Here is a 15754-nt window from a genome sequence, read left to right on the forward strand (position 1 = left end):
CCAGACGAGGTCCTCCTCAGCCCCTAGCTTCTTTAAAAAAAAAAAAAAAGTGGTTTTTTTTTTGTTCATGCGTGTGTGCGCGCCTGAATTTGTTTCCTTGGTAGGAAAAGGAGTCATTAAAGTATTAGTTTAGGTTGATTGATTCTTCGGGGACAGAAGAGGGTTCTGGGGCTTTGTAATCTCTGACATGATCTCAAAACAGAGGCTCTTCAGCATGATACAATATTGAAATAATAAAAGGAAGATGCAGCTTGCCCCTCAGAAAGCTGAACAGCACAGTTTACAGGCTGGAAGTCGAATCTCTTCCAAAAAGTTCATGATTTCTTCAAAGTACAGTGAACACCAGTGAAATAAAGGAGGAGTATAATGTAAAGTCTTTCTTTTAACTTTAGAACAGTTTATACACATGGAAGGATTCTGAAATGCCCTTTACCAACGCAGCAGTTGAGAACCTGGCTGGAGATTGCAGCAAAATATAAAAGAGAAGAAAAGCAAAAACTGAGTCACTTTAAAATGAAAAAGCCAAGGGGGAAAAAACCAAACCAAAACAATCTATGCTCGAAGAGGTACCAGCGCTGAAAAACATACAAATACTGCAGAGGTTACCAAACCACCTTAGCTCTGCCCCCATATTTTCAGATACCCTCCTCTCCTCTCCTCCTTCCCAAGCTAAGGAAAGCCAAGCGATTTCCAGCTTCTTTGGGTGAACAGAGTAGTACAAAAGTGCTGGGTCATGACTCGGCATTTGTTGCTTTGTTTCAGTAGATTGTTGTATTGGGCAAGTTTAAAAGACATGTCTGACTGCATCTCAGTGGCTCTGGAAGCTGCAATTCGCCCTGTACGCGGGGGATGTTGCAGGCGCTTGGCTTTTTCGGGAATGATTCAGCACCTTGGCAGGATCAGGCTCTTTGGTGGCAAGAGAAGAAAACACACATGCAACTGGATGTGCTGCGTGTGCTGACTTCTCTTTAAGGGAAAGAGAACCTGTGCTTACTGATGGGTTTTGTAGGAAAAACAACAGAAAATTTCTCTCTCCCACAGAAGGATACATCTTTGGCTGCAATTTACGTGGCTCTTTATTAATGAATAATTCTAAAGAACCATCCTGTGTGCCTTCCCTCCAACAAGAGTCCTGACAAGATAGATGGCTCCGAGTTGCCTAATGCCACGGTTCACCTTTTTATTTCATAAAAAAATCAATTTTCTGTGGCATCCGCAGGCCAATGCAGGAGGAATCAGAGAAAGGGAGCAAATGTATATGCAGTGCACACACAGACTGCGCTGCTGACGGCGCACGCGCCAGCACACACACACACAAAATTGATTCCCTGTGGCTCCTGCAGTCTGATCAATTTTGCATTCAGTGCAGACCTCAAGTGAATTTATTACTCCTCGGAAACTTTCTAGCAGAAAGGGAGATGGATCCATGATGGCAGAGCCCAGGGTTTCAATCAGACGTCTCCTGCAGTTTTTGACTCATCCCTTTCCACAGTGCTTCCCCTGAACGTAAGAGGGCACCTGATTTAAGACCAGCAGGTTCAACATCAAGGGTCACACGAATGTTACTGGCATTATGGCATCTCCCAGAGGCACTATTTGGCACAGGGGCCCCATTATACCACACAAATTTCGATATTTAGATTGCAAGACACAGCAAGAGGAAAGGAAGAAGGAGAAATGGAGAGGTGAGGTGACTTAAAACACACTGATGACATCACCAGCAACAAAACCAAGACACTCTGAGTCCAAACCATTTACCAGCCTGTAGCCCATAGCCAATTCCTCCTACCCAAGGCCAAGAGAACCCTTTTCTTGGACCTGTGGGACAAAGTTACCTTGCAACGTTCTGGATGCTTTGTCATTTACATCTCTCAGAAATCATCTCCCACTCCAGTAAGGAAAATATATCTCCCCCAGTTGACACAGCTGTGAAACTAACCTCTGTCTGACACTTCCATGTGTGACCAGAGCACACACAGAAAGCCAGAAAAAACCTTCTTCTATGATAGGGCTCCACTTCAGGGTCAGGATTTCCAGGGCCCGAGGAAAGAGAAGATATTTTTGTTCCAGGAAAGTCTGGGCTCCAGGAAGATTCTCTGGCTCATTTTATATGCAACAGTGAGTTCAACATCCATGTTCAATCTCTTTTGCCATGTGCAACCAGGAATTACAGTAAATTCAGCCCAGGAGGGAAGAAAGAAGAGAGAAGACTGTTCATCTCGTCACTCTCCCTGGAAAGGATGGATAACAGTAAGGGAATGCTAATTCATTAAGCTGAGGAGCATTATGCGATCTCTCTTCACTTTTAGTTCTCTCTTTCAATTTAAACCCAGTTTGTAATTCAATGCCTTCCCCAGAATATTTTCCTGCCTCCTTTAAAATGTCTGAGTAGAGGTTATGAACTCCAATGTGATTACCGCTGCAAAAAGGAAGAGGAATAGGATGGAGTAAGATGGCAGATGTTAGACAATTAGTCAGGAACATGTCTGTAGCTCAATGACCTTTATGACTAGATTCAGTTTCTGGAATATGAAGCTTGGATACGGACATAAAGTTGGCTGCTTACCCGTACCTCTGCTTTGAGCCAAACAAAATCTCAGTACCTACACCCAGAAAAATATTGCAATACTTCAAGCCCAGAAGTTTCAAACCTGGTCTCCCACTTCATTTTCTCACCCCCATGGGCTCTGATGGATTTGCTCTTAGCTAGCAAGACTGTCCATGGCAGACGTATCAGGCACCTGATGTGGATTTTTTTGCCTGTTGTCTACTCATGCCTCACGCAACCCCTCCTAAGGATGATCTAGGATTGGCTCTAAGCTGCCATCTACCCATCACGATTTTTATCTAGACTAGTAAAATTTAAAGCACTACCAAATCAGAATGGCAGCATTTCACACCTTGCCTTCTCGTACGCACAAACGATGATGCCAGGTGCCAGACAGAGGAGAACCAGTGTCCCCCATTGTCAGTCCTGCAAGACGCACTAAAAATAGAGCTGCAGCAAATATAGCTGAGCTGCATCCACCTGCACGCAGATCCAATTCAGCTCCCTTACGCAGCCTGCAAATTAACACCAGCAAACGAGTTACGCCGGGGTGAATCTCATACACAGCAAAATTACATTCTGCTATGTAATTCCAAAAAGGTCTTTCACCAAGATAATGAAAATGATACCCCTTGCAATCAGATTTGCCAAAGTCTTATTGTGTGTGCTAGTCTGCACCACTTCCCTCTGTGGCCAATTCCACAGACTACCAGAAGAGGGGGATCACGTACAGGACTGACCGAAAGGTAAGTTTACCACCAGAATCAGTTTTCCCTTTAACAGATTTTTTTATTAATTTAATTTTGCCCTTTCTCCCTCCAATTCCCACTGGTGACAGAAAAACAGTAAGGAAAAACTCCTCCTTTCCACGAATCCCTGTGCCATGTGAACGAAGCTGCAGTCAGTGAGGTAAGGTGTTAACATAGTATTTTATTGTGGTTTTAGTAGGAAAAGTGTGGTTTTAAGTTAAACCACACTAAATTAGAAAAAAATTAGAAATATTTAATTCCTGAGACAAAGTAATAATGGAATGAAAAGGAATAATAATGGAAAATAATGGGCCGCTGCCCAGCTTTTATGGACCTGATTCAGGTTCCACGCATGAAGTTGCAATGAAGTAGTACAATGCTGAGAAACAGAGCCTGGCTGCAGTAAGCTGGTTCAGAAATCAGACCTATTGATCTTTTTCTTCATTTTTTGGAGAGAAAAAGCAATCCAGCACACCGAAGGAATTGAGCAGAAACTTTACCAGTACTACCTGAAGTGGGGGAGAACAGAGTACCTGGATTGGCCCAGACTTCACATACCCCACAAGCAGTGCAAGTCTTAAAATATACCATTAGAGCCAAAGAGAAATCTTAGAATCCAAGGAAAAACCTGTAACTCTAAAGCCTTTAGTAGACAATGACAGATTTATCAGCTTTTCCTGCCCCAGGTTGCAGTCTCACAAGCCGTTCTTTAGCTAGTGGTGTTGGCTGAAATGAGTTCTCACTCCCTCTCTGCTGTCCACCACCTGACCCTACGCCCATTTTCCCAACTCAGACATGCCAGGACACTGCGGAGTAGCCAGGTCCCTGCTTTTGCAAACATCCCAAAATGCTCACTATAGCAGCGTACCCACAAGGTACTCCAACGCCCTGAAAGCACCCGAAGAATTGCAGTCATATTGACAGAGAGGGCTCTCACTTTGTTTCACAGTGATTTACCTTTTTTGATTTGAAGAGCAAGAATGCTTCATTTAGCAGATGCTGGCATAAGAGAGAAGTGGATCAGGCACCCAAATCCTGTAGGTTGCCACACAAATCCCTGTCATAGTCCGTAACTTTTTCCCCATCCCCTCTAGCAGGTCAATGCAGTGCATTACACCACGCAGCAAATGAAAAAAATCTCTTTTGACATTGCGGGCCAGATTCTCTACTGATGCAAATCAAAACCAAGGAGGGATGTACGCTGATTTATTCAAGGTGAGGCCCAGGTGCTTCCCAAAAAATAAAATCTATTTTCACTGGCTTACTTTCACAGAAGAAAGAAGCCAGCTTCAGAAATAATCCAGCCAGACCCCTGGGGAGAAGGAGAAAAAAAGCAAAAGCAAACCAGGCTCCTTCTGGTGCTCACAGCCGCCGCAGTACAGGCTGGGGGCGGGGGGGTAAGGCTGGCCCAGGAAGGGCTGGGACCCGGGACCCCAGGCTGGACGGGGCACACCCGCTAACCCCCGGACAATCGGATGAGCAATCTTTGTCAGGAACAAAAGACATCTGCTGAGTAAAACAGGAATTGACTCAGAACAAGGACAAAGCCAGACAGTATCACATGACGCGCCAGTCTGTTCCAGCAAGATGCCAGGGTCAACGGCAACTAATGCACCCAATAAGTCAAGAGGAATCAATAATGCTAAATAACTCAGTGTCTTCTATATGAAGCAAATCAGTGCAAATGCAGTTAAAACGGGCTCTGCGCTCCGCACACTGCAGACTGAAATCTGATTGAAGTCCATCATGTGACACACCGGCATTGGCAGTCTGAGGTTCCCACAGCTGCGGTAAAATGCCTTTTCAAGCTTGATACATGCATAAGGCAGGTTTGAATATGGATGTTTGTTATCCATCTTTTTTTAGAGACCTAAAATGGGAGGAGAGCAAGGAGACACTGGATTTTTAGAAACACAGACATACTGCCCACGCAAAGAGGCTGTTTAATAACAAACCCCACTTCCAAACCACCCCCTCATCATTAAAGTATATTCCAGCTTCTAAATGCTGTCTGTGCATTTATTTGTGTGTACGCTCACAATATGCATCCAAGAAATACGTGCCTTCCCAAATTATCCATCAATAAGCAGCCAACAATACAGATGTTGCAAACAGAAACGACTGTGCCATGACGCAGGTCTGAGCCTAAAATTTGGAAGGGTCCTCATTCAAGTCCCTAGAATACCATGTTTAACTTTGCTCTGTTTAACTTTGGGTCAGGTCACTTAGCCCCTCTGTGCCTCAGTTTCCCATTTGTAAGACAGTACACCACCACTGCATTCCGCCTTTGGGACACTATGAGAAGACTACATTAGCAAAATAGGACACACCCTGATATTACAGTAATATAGGCCAGGCAAGAACCTACATTTATGTGAGAAGAATTTTTATATGGTTTAACCCAATTATTAACAAATCATTTACTCAAAGTTAACTACAACTCAAGAAAGTACCAAACTCATATTAGCTAATATTTCAACGGGTCCTTCTCTTTCTCCATGGCAGACCTGGCATGCAGATGATTCTGCATTATCATTACACAAAGTGGCTCACCTATTTCAACCTCTCATTCTGAATTGACAGGACATATCCTAACTACTGTCCTCAAAGATAACATTAAGAACAAATATCCTCTCCTTACTTTGGATTTAAACTCAGATTATATCCCTCAAGGAAGCAAGCTCAGCTCCTCACTTAGTAACTTGTCTGACCACCTGTAATTCAGCACAATGATTCCACCTCTGTATATTGAAAAAAAATGATCATTGATTTTCCCTTACTAAATCTCACACAGCTGTGAAAAGATTACATGCCCCTTGGAAACATTCTAAAAATTCTAAAATGTATTATGTTTCATACTTTGGGATTTTTTTTTAAGTAGATTTTCCTTCTAAAACCACTTGCACCAGTTGAGAAAGTCCACAAAGAACACAATATTTAAAAGTTTCATTTTCTACTTTTTAACACCTCTTCTTTTATTACTGAAGACTGCTATGCGCATCTTTCTGTATATGTTCAACAGTTCAGTCCACCTTGGCAATTCCTGGAACTATAATGTGAATTTTATTGTTAGATGGCACAGCACTGTAGGGAAAAACACAATCCAAAATACATGAATGAATTCTAACCAGCTCAAACCAAGAAATACAGGAAAGGGAGGCAATGCAGAGGGAGGTACTACTCAGCAATCCACATCTAAGAAAGTAACTGGAATAGAAGTATAATCTGAATCAAAGAGTAACAAAATAGCACACATTACCACTTTTTCTGACATCGCTCTCTCAATCATCTAAATGGTTCATCTAACCTCTTCCTAAGTGCCTCTGTGGAAGAAAATGCCAATTTTTATGGAAGTAAAAATGACTCATCAGTTAAGCAGGAGGATCTTAACCCAAGTCAGCAAATAAGTTAAAAGTAAAATTGCTAACTTAGATAAGCTGGAAAGCTGTGAGCAAAGACGAGTATACATCAAAGAGCGGCACAGGAAACACAAGTACGTTACCGACTGCCTGAAAGTCATGTCTTGGCCTGAAAGAGCATACAGTTAAACACAGGGGCCTGCTACCATCACAGCAACCAAATACAAGAAAAACAGATTTTTGCAACCTGCAGCAAAAAAACTCCTGTGGGAGACAGCATGCATGTGATGGAATACTGCTGCCAAGAGGACGAGGCAGGAAGCGTTGAGATTTCCCCCACCTCATTTCCTATTTCCCCATCAGTTCCACCCTCAACTATCACAAAGCATGGCTGGCCTTGGTCATTCATACACGTTTCTCTACTCCACGGGCAACTGAAATTCAGGACTTTCAGGTAGAGAAAGGCAGATGAATACTTCTCTACACTCCAGACATAATAAAGCACAAAACACCGCACAGAGGCTTTTATACAGCAGGAGAAGAGAAGAAATTAGGAAAGCTAATATCAAAGAGGCCCCAACACTACTTTGAGCTCTGTAAAGCAGCTGGGTGAAGTATTTCAGGATGAACAGGACTAAGCGCAGATATTATTGTTATTATTTATTATATAACATCCCATATTGCTGCATTTTCAATTCACCCACAACCACCTCCTGGAGCACTTACACTGTCACTCCGTTCTTATGTTGCCCTAGTTTTCCAGCTTTCTTCTATCTAGGTAAATATAGAGGCCCCATCTCTGAAGCAGCTGAGTACCTATTATATCCTGCTGTTTCTCCCTCGCACTTATCCTATTATGCTATTAGAGCTGGTGTAGGGTCGTGCGTTTTCCATTTTGTGACATAATATTGTGGGCCCAATTCTACCATCACTAATACACTATATAATAAGGGTGAGACGCACAGGAGTGCTGGTAAGAGCTCTTCATGTGGCAGGAGTCAGGGCTACAAATGGTTGGACTGCTATCGCTCGGCAGGAACCAGGATCTGCTCATTCCCACAGATATGTTATGCCTTCCATTTATATCTAAATTACCATTGTATATAGAAAGACAGTACTGACCTAAAATAACAACCACAGCAAATACAGCCACTTAATATGTGCAAATAGAGACAACTTGGATGCATATCAGAATGAATAACCTCTCTCTCTCTCTGCCTTTTAAGCAGAGGAAAATATTTTCTGGGACTTCTGTTCTCAGCTCCTTCCACCTTCTGCAGCTGAAGGTACCTGAAGCCCTGTCCAGCAAAATGGGAAGTGAGCAGTGCCAGTGCTACACGGGCCTTTCCCTTCTCCCAGACTCTTTGTGCAGGGGAATTTTTGTGACCTTTTGTCCTTAAAATCTCCACTGATATTTTTGTTCTCGGAACAAAGTCTAAGTGACCCTCTGGGATACTCTGCAGTGGTCACTGGGTCCAGCAGCAGTTTGTTGTGCCATTTCAAGCCAGTGTCCATGAGGGTTTTGAGCCTACATCCATTGGGCACCTGAGGCCAGGCTGAATTTCAGCCTACTGCCCGCCCAGTACACTGTGGATGGAGAACAGCTGATCAGGAGGAGCTCCAAGGCAGAGTAAAAAGCATTGAAAACAGACAGGGTTTAGCAATTCGGCGTTCTCCACGAAAACAGCAATGCCACTTTCAAGCCCAAGCTGGTATCTTCTTGACATTAGGTCACGTAGAACAAAAAAGTAACTCTCTGCTGCATGTTGAATACCCAGACCCCAGCTACAACAGCGAACAAGGGAAAGCCAGAGAAGGCTGTATACCTGGCAGCACAGGTACAACATGCAACAGGGCAAGAGGACTGAGCAGAGACGCAGGATCTGGTGACAGCAAAGGCTTTAGCCTTTCATCTCTGCCCGAACAAAACACAGTGCAGGCAATGAGTATGACCTGTAAAATTATGACACAGTCCCTGAAACCCATTCCATAAATATCCAGGGTTTATTATTGCTATTACTACACACATAGAAGATACTAAGCAAGACTTTAGTAAGCTCAGTACCAACAAAGAGTAAAAAACTTTGAAAGCAATTGGAATTACTTGCCCCAAATTAATACTGTCTTCTGAGCTGAAGCATGTTAGTTTTAAGAGCAGAGTCGGTTCCTAAATCTCTTTTTCGAAATGCTGCTTTCAGGGATTCGCCTGTGGTCACAGAGAAAAGGCACTGCGGCGCTACCACACCCTGATCTCAGCTGCTTCAATTACAAGCCTTGGCAACAAGAGCAAAGGTCCCAGACCAAGACTGACATCATGGACAAGGAATAATGAGCACATTTTTATCCTATTTAAAAATATAAAATGATTGCAAAATAGCATCATATCAATTACTTAGGGCCTTTTATCAAAATCTTCATTTTTTCCAATAAGGACTATAATAAAAATATAAATAATAAATATTATGTTGCACCCATATCTTCTGTTATGGTTATAGCTAACCTGCTTATCAGAAAAAAAGAAGAGATATGCAAGTTGATGAAGAGCAAATTCTGCTTTTGGGTTCCTTCTCCTTCTCTGACTTTTAAAACAGGCTGCTCTAATTTGTCTCCAGTGCCACTGAAACAGGGAAATAAATCAATGAGGCTAATTCTTAATTCTGAAGAATATGGAAGCTCCTGAGCCAAAGGGGACCAGAGAGCATTGGAAGAAAGCGTAAAGGGGAAGGAGGGACCTTTGTGGTACTCAAGGGCTTTTGCTCAAATCAGCACCATCCCTGAGCTCAGAGGATTACCTGCACTGAGATCATTCCGTAAACTAAATAAAATAATAAGAAAGTCCTTCATAATTTCAGTTAAGTGCTAAGTGAATTAACCACCATCTGCCTGGACCAGACTAACTCAGGGAACAGGCTGAGGTATTCCTGTATCTCTTCCTGTGAATGGTCTTGAGGACTAAACTGAAGCGTGTCTCAAATCTCTGGGAAAACTCAATAGGAAATGAATGCTGCTGACCTGACAGTGACTTCCCCCTGGCATAGCTGAAATAGGCTCACTGAATAACACTGATGCAAAATGCAGTATCAGTTTACTGAGAAGTATTCCAAAGAGTCCAGTGCATTCTAAAATCATGAGATTATCACGGGGAGTCACTTTTGTCTACTGTACCATTTGGTGGCTGATTTCAGTCAGCAGCTTCTTGTTTAAAGGGGTGAAAAAAACACTGTAAATAAGTAGATATAGGATAATCCACATATTAGGAAGAGTTTGATCCAAAATCCACTGGAGCTCCCTGAAAGACTCCTACCAGCTTGTTGGCTGTTGAATCAGCTTCCATGAAGTTAAACCTTTCTCAGTTAAGACTCCTAAGAGGGAAATAATTTTTTCGGTAAAGATTGCCTGGATTTGACTGATGTAAAAGATGTTAAATCTCATGTTATTTTATTCAGAACAGTCCTACAGGCAGCAGTAACACATATGGGAAGTAGAGTCACTCCCCTCAATCACCCCATAAACCAGACTGTCAGCTGTGTTCAGTCATGATTTTAATCATGCCATGCTGGGTGAGGATCCAGCACAACACTCTTAAGGTGTAATGCCACTGAATTTTTGCCACAAACTATGCAATCCTATTGAAACATCATGGCTTAACAAATTGTATCTTACAGAGATCCTGACATAAATTTCCCATTCTTTAGTTTTGGTTTGCACTTCTTGCCTGTGTCAGTCAATCTTTTCCTAAAGACAAAATCAGTTCCCAACAAACACATCAAGCTTTGGACTTCACTGAAATTCATCCAGGAGACATCAAGAACAAATTCATAACTTACAGTAATTTCATAACTTGAGCATCTTGTGTTTTGTTCAATGGTTCCTGTGGCAAGCATAGACATGTAAACTGAAGAGCAAAATCCGCACTGCATTTTAACTGAAGGATTCAGTAATAGCACAATGCAGAATGCATTTCTAAAACTCCTGCTTGTTGAAAGAGCAGAGATTTTAAACCTACTTAGGCAAATGCCAGTTTGCACAACTATCCCATCTCCTTTTGATTCTGTCTTTATTTTCCAATTCCCTACAACCTTCCAGGAGGTTGTGTGTCACTGTGATCCACTTTCCATAATATCATACCTTGCTTTGCAACCACTCTAAGATCCTTTGTTTTATAGCCTGTAGTGGAGAATCCCACTGAATTGAAATGATGTTACAATGAGAGACAAAGCAGTGAGAGATGAGAATTAGGTTTACTGTTTCTATTTCTCTTGTAATAAAACCAGTTAGCATCATAATCAATGCCCATCTTTATGGTGGATTAGTTCATGAAGACATCTAAAGTCACCTCTTCTTATAGTCAGCCTGTAATGTCACATAAACAAAATCATATTAATAGTTCGTAAGCTTTTCATCTACAAATATGCAGCCTAGGGCTTTTTAGCTTGCTAGTTTGTCACAGCTACCTTGTCCAGCTATCCTGGGACTGCACTCAGGACCTCCAAATTATACCAACAATTCTTTACAGCCTGAGCTGCAGGGTCAAAGTCAAAGAGCCAAGACAGACCCAGTTCCTCTGAGATCTGGGCACTTAAGGGACGCACAATACACACTGACCAGCAGACGGTACCCTTCTCTGAACAGTAGAGACTGGCCTGCGGCATCTCTGTTGAGCTTCCACTAATTACGATGACTACAGTGTTGGTCAGAACACAGAAGTAATTACAGCTTGACCTAGACTTGGGCGGCTTCAAGTAAGTCTCCATTAGCAGCACTGTGTCACATATCTGAGGTAACTCCAAAAGACCTATTATGCCTATATATCTCAGCACTGCTCCGGGGAGAGAGATGAGCTCAGGACATGAAAAATACAATGCCACCTTAACCTGGCATAACTAGCCTCTGCATCAGCCAGGCTCGTCCTGCTTTGAGCATCTGAACTAACTCGTCTGCAGTTTGTTCTCTATACGTTACAGACACCCACTGAGTGGAATAGCCAGCTGGTGAGTTCAGGGGCCAGATCCAGTTCATGAGGCAGAAAATCTGGTCGCTGGGGAGGCTGGCTGATCAACAGGCCAGACAAACTAGTATTTCTGTGTGCCTGCTTAAGTGCGTGAAAGGGCAAGACACAGGTCAGCAGCACTTATTAAGCTGCCAGTAAAACGGGACATCCATCAGACGCATACCAGTGGGTTACACAAACATGTGTTTACAGAACTTGACTCCCATGTAGTTTCAATGACTTCAACTGGACCATTCATGTGAGCACAGTCACAGGTGTGCGGAAGTATCTGTAGGATTACGGACTAATTGTGTGTATAGCCAGCGCCCATATGATCTGTACATTAAGGGAAAAATTAGCATTCGATGTCTGTTTCAAATTGCAAGCAGCCCGGTTGCAATTAATCACAGCTTGGTTGATAAAGCGCACTCCACTGAAATGACAACACACATTCTGGGAAACTAGCACTGTCATCTTTAGCCGCAACAAGTTTATTTTAAACCTCAGAACAATGAAGGTTTGTCACCGAGTCCCCTGTCTGATCTACTCTTCTGAACGCAGCTTTCTAAACAAGTAAGAAGCAGATGGCCCAAAAGATCATTTACCGAGGTTTAGATTTCTCTATCACCTTCTGGACAAAGGCTTCCAAAACAGGGATCTGTGTCCTCGGAAACAAAATATTGTCTTAATGACTGAAACTATCAGGCCAATATATGGAACATAAACATTAAAGAACTCTCTCTTTCATCACCACTGAAGGAAGAGGGTATATGCTACGTGATGCATTACCTTTCTATACATATTTAATTGCTGAACACTCACAACATGATTTTATTAACTACTGAATTAAACTATATACTGGATTAATTACTGCCTTTGAGCTAATGCTGGCATTTCTTCAATTCTCTCTCTTCCCATTCAAAGTTTCTTTTTACAGAATTTTACCCCCTTTACCTACAAGAGTTAAGTCCATCCTGGCAAGTATACAAAGCTATGTAACCATCCTAAATCACTTGAAATGGCACGTGAATATTTGCTTTTTTCCTAACATTCTTTAAAACTTTATCAAAGCTGAACTCCTTCTCCCTTTCTTTGCAAGAAGACATTTTTTTAAAAAAAAGTCTCCCAGGACTTAACTCACTGACCTATTATAGTTTTCAATAGAAAAATGTATTACTGAAAAACTCCTGATCAGCTTTTGCTTTAAATTAAGGTCTTAGTTTTTATCACAGTCTGATACCTAATCCACTGCTAAAAACTGGCAAATCATTTCCCCTTTCACACAGCTTCTTCAGGTGTAAAAGGAAAAAAGGCTATCACCATATTATAAGGGCAGCTATTACAATGACGAAGTGTTCCATGATCTAGACCTATTTCCTAAAGCCTGTCTTTATGTCAGAAACATCGGATTTGTACAGACGAATTCTCCCAGAAAGCTAAATCCAAATGCTTTGCTCCAGAAGCACAGGCCAATCATCAAAGACAGACTGAGTCGTGTGATTTATACGACCAGTCACAGATCAAATAAAAAGACAATCTGGCAGATGCAGTCTTGTTGTGAGACCCTTCTTCCCCATCACAGGTTTGTCATGTGTCGGCACTGTGAGGACTGTGCCACTGAGCTGTGTGGAAAAAACCCAGTAGTCCCACCAGCCACAGAAGTACAGGCAGAAGGCAGCTTCTGCAGCTCCAGCTGTTGGGAATTTAGTAGGTATGGCTAAAATCGATCATGTAAGAGAAAGACAGGGCAAGTTTCTTCCCGAAGGAGCCACAAACCTACAGCTTGTCCTATAGGATCTGTAACAGAGATTCTTTGAGACCTTTAATGCTTGGTAGGTTATTTGTTCTACTAGATATTAATATGTTGCCTGATAATTCAAAGAGGGAACATATGCAGTAACTAAAAAGAAAAAATCCCAATAAAAGATAAAATATGCAAATAGAAAAATGCGTATTTATCAAATAAGCAGAGAGGAGCAGTGTGACATTTGCACGCAAGGCAGATTTCAAGACCTGTAGATATGAGAATACTGTCCAAAGAGAAAAAAAAAATTAAATTAATCAGATATGTTACTCCACCCTAGGTTCTGACTCCTTCTTGGCTTGGCCTCAACCTATGATATCTCCCCAGCCCTGCCCCAGCCAGCCTCCCACAGCAGAGCCCATGATAGCATCAGCTGGCTGCCCATCTACCATGTCCATCAACCCGGAGCCTAATGAACAGCAGGCCTCCGCAACGATCTAGTCTCACCTCAGTAGGTGCAGCTGGAGAGTTACCCTCTACCCAGACCCAACGCCAGCATGCACCGGCAGTTGGCGAGTATTAGTCTGAATCAGTGTCTCATACCAGAGATAAGGCTGCTTCTAATGGAGCTGCCTAACATCCCACACAGCAATAATGAGCTGCCAGTAGAAAAGGTGACACTACACACAAGTTCTGTGCTCACAGGTAAGAACTGCCTGCTTCTTTAACAGGCCACGTTTCCAAACCTGCTCCTTCCACTGGCCTGTGTTAATGGGTTTGGATGGTCATAATTTCCCAGCGTTAGGCCACCTACATCCACCAAATCATAGGATAATTCAGGCTGGAAAGGACCTCAGGAGGTCTCTAGTCCAATCTCAGGCTCAATGCAGGGTCAGCTCCGAGATCAAATCAAGTTACTCAGGACTTTATCCAGTCCCTCATCCACCCTGTTGCCTTCAGCAAGACAAAACCCTCTGCTGGTAATCATCACCACCGTTTGATTTCCATTGCCCACTCTGTGTTGCTGAATCTTAATGCCAACTGGGCATTTTTCTGAGCTGCAGCTTGTACGTGAATTAATTTTTTTTACCACTTACCTATTATTGATACATAATTCAAAACGTAAAACAAGAATAAATTAAATCACTTGACATGATGTCCTAACTCAAGCAGTTTATCAGCTTCACAACAAAACAAGCAAAACAAGAAAGTTAAATAAATGAGGGGAAAAGAACCATGGTAACCGTAAAAATATCACGCAGTTCATTTAGACATGTGCCCACTGTCTAGCTAATCTATCTACACCCTTGACAAATATGCGGATATATTAGAAGAATAAATCATTTCATGTGGTCAATACTAAAGAAGTGAGGTTTTAGGAGGGATTTACATGTTGAGAAGGTGATGACTTGACAAAGACTGGAAGGATTTTCTATGCACAGGTGGGAATATGAACCAGAGATGAATGTCAAGGCAGGTATCATCAGCAGAATGGAGGGAGATATAACCAGAAACAAAGTCTGATGTAAATTCTGTAGGAAGAATAATACTTGCAACTGCTTTATTGCTCTCTCAGCATTTAAACCTAACATTGGCACATTCCTGTGGCACTTGGGGCCAGACCACACCTGTGTTCAGTGTCCTCTCAGCTGCTCATACCATCTCTTTACACAGCAGGTTATATAGTCTTTTAACCTCATTCCCTTATCATTTTGCCAAGTAATACAGGATGAAGCTGGACAAGACAATGAAAACCTGTGAAGGACAGGAAAACTATTAACAGTGCAGAGCTTGATTTTTGCTTGGATAAAAGCTTGAACAGGCCTCTGAACCTTACAGAAATGACTGCACATTCTGTAGCAACTGAAAAAAACAAACCAGGCAAGACCTACAAGGTGACAAGTGCCTTCCATTAGACTTCAGTCCCTTCTCAAACCACGGACAAAGAGTGTTGAAGAACCAAAGGAACAAGTGGCATGTGGAAACACAATCTGTGTATTGCCCTTTTTGAACCTACAACTGAAACCCAGGTTAAGTCCTTCAGCATCTTGTCATCATAATCAAAGTCAATGTAAAGAAACGAAATAATGTCCACAATTTTCAGCACGTGCATATTTCCACACTGACTATCCTGATTCAGAAAAATGTATTCACATAAATAAAAGTGGGAATTCTACACACAGGTTGGAGAAAGCAGTTGAGTAGATTTCAAGCGTATAAATAAAATTGATGTTATACGGCAAATAATCTTCCTACCAAAATCACCTTGTGGCAAAGTGATATCCTGCAAAGCTGAAATGATGTACTGAAGTCTAAATTAAGACTGATATTTGAACATATGAGGCACTCCTGACACAATATCAA

Source organism: Gavia stellata, chromosome 26 (assembly GCF_030936135.1).
Source record: "Gavia stellata isolate bGavSte3 chromosome 26, bGavSte3.hap2, whole genome shotgun sequence".
Taxonomy (NCBI): Eukaryota; Metazoa; Chordata; class Aves; order Gaviiformes; family Gaviidae; genus Gavia; species Gavia stellata.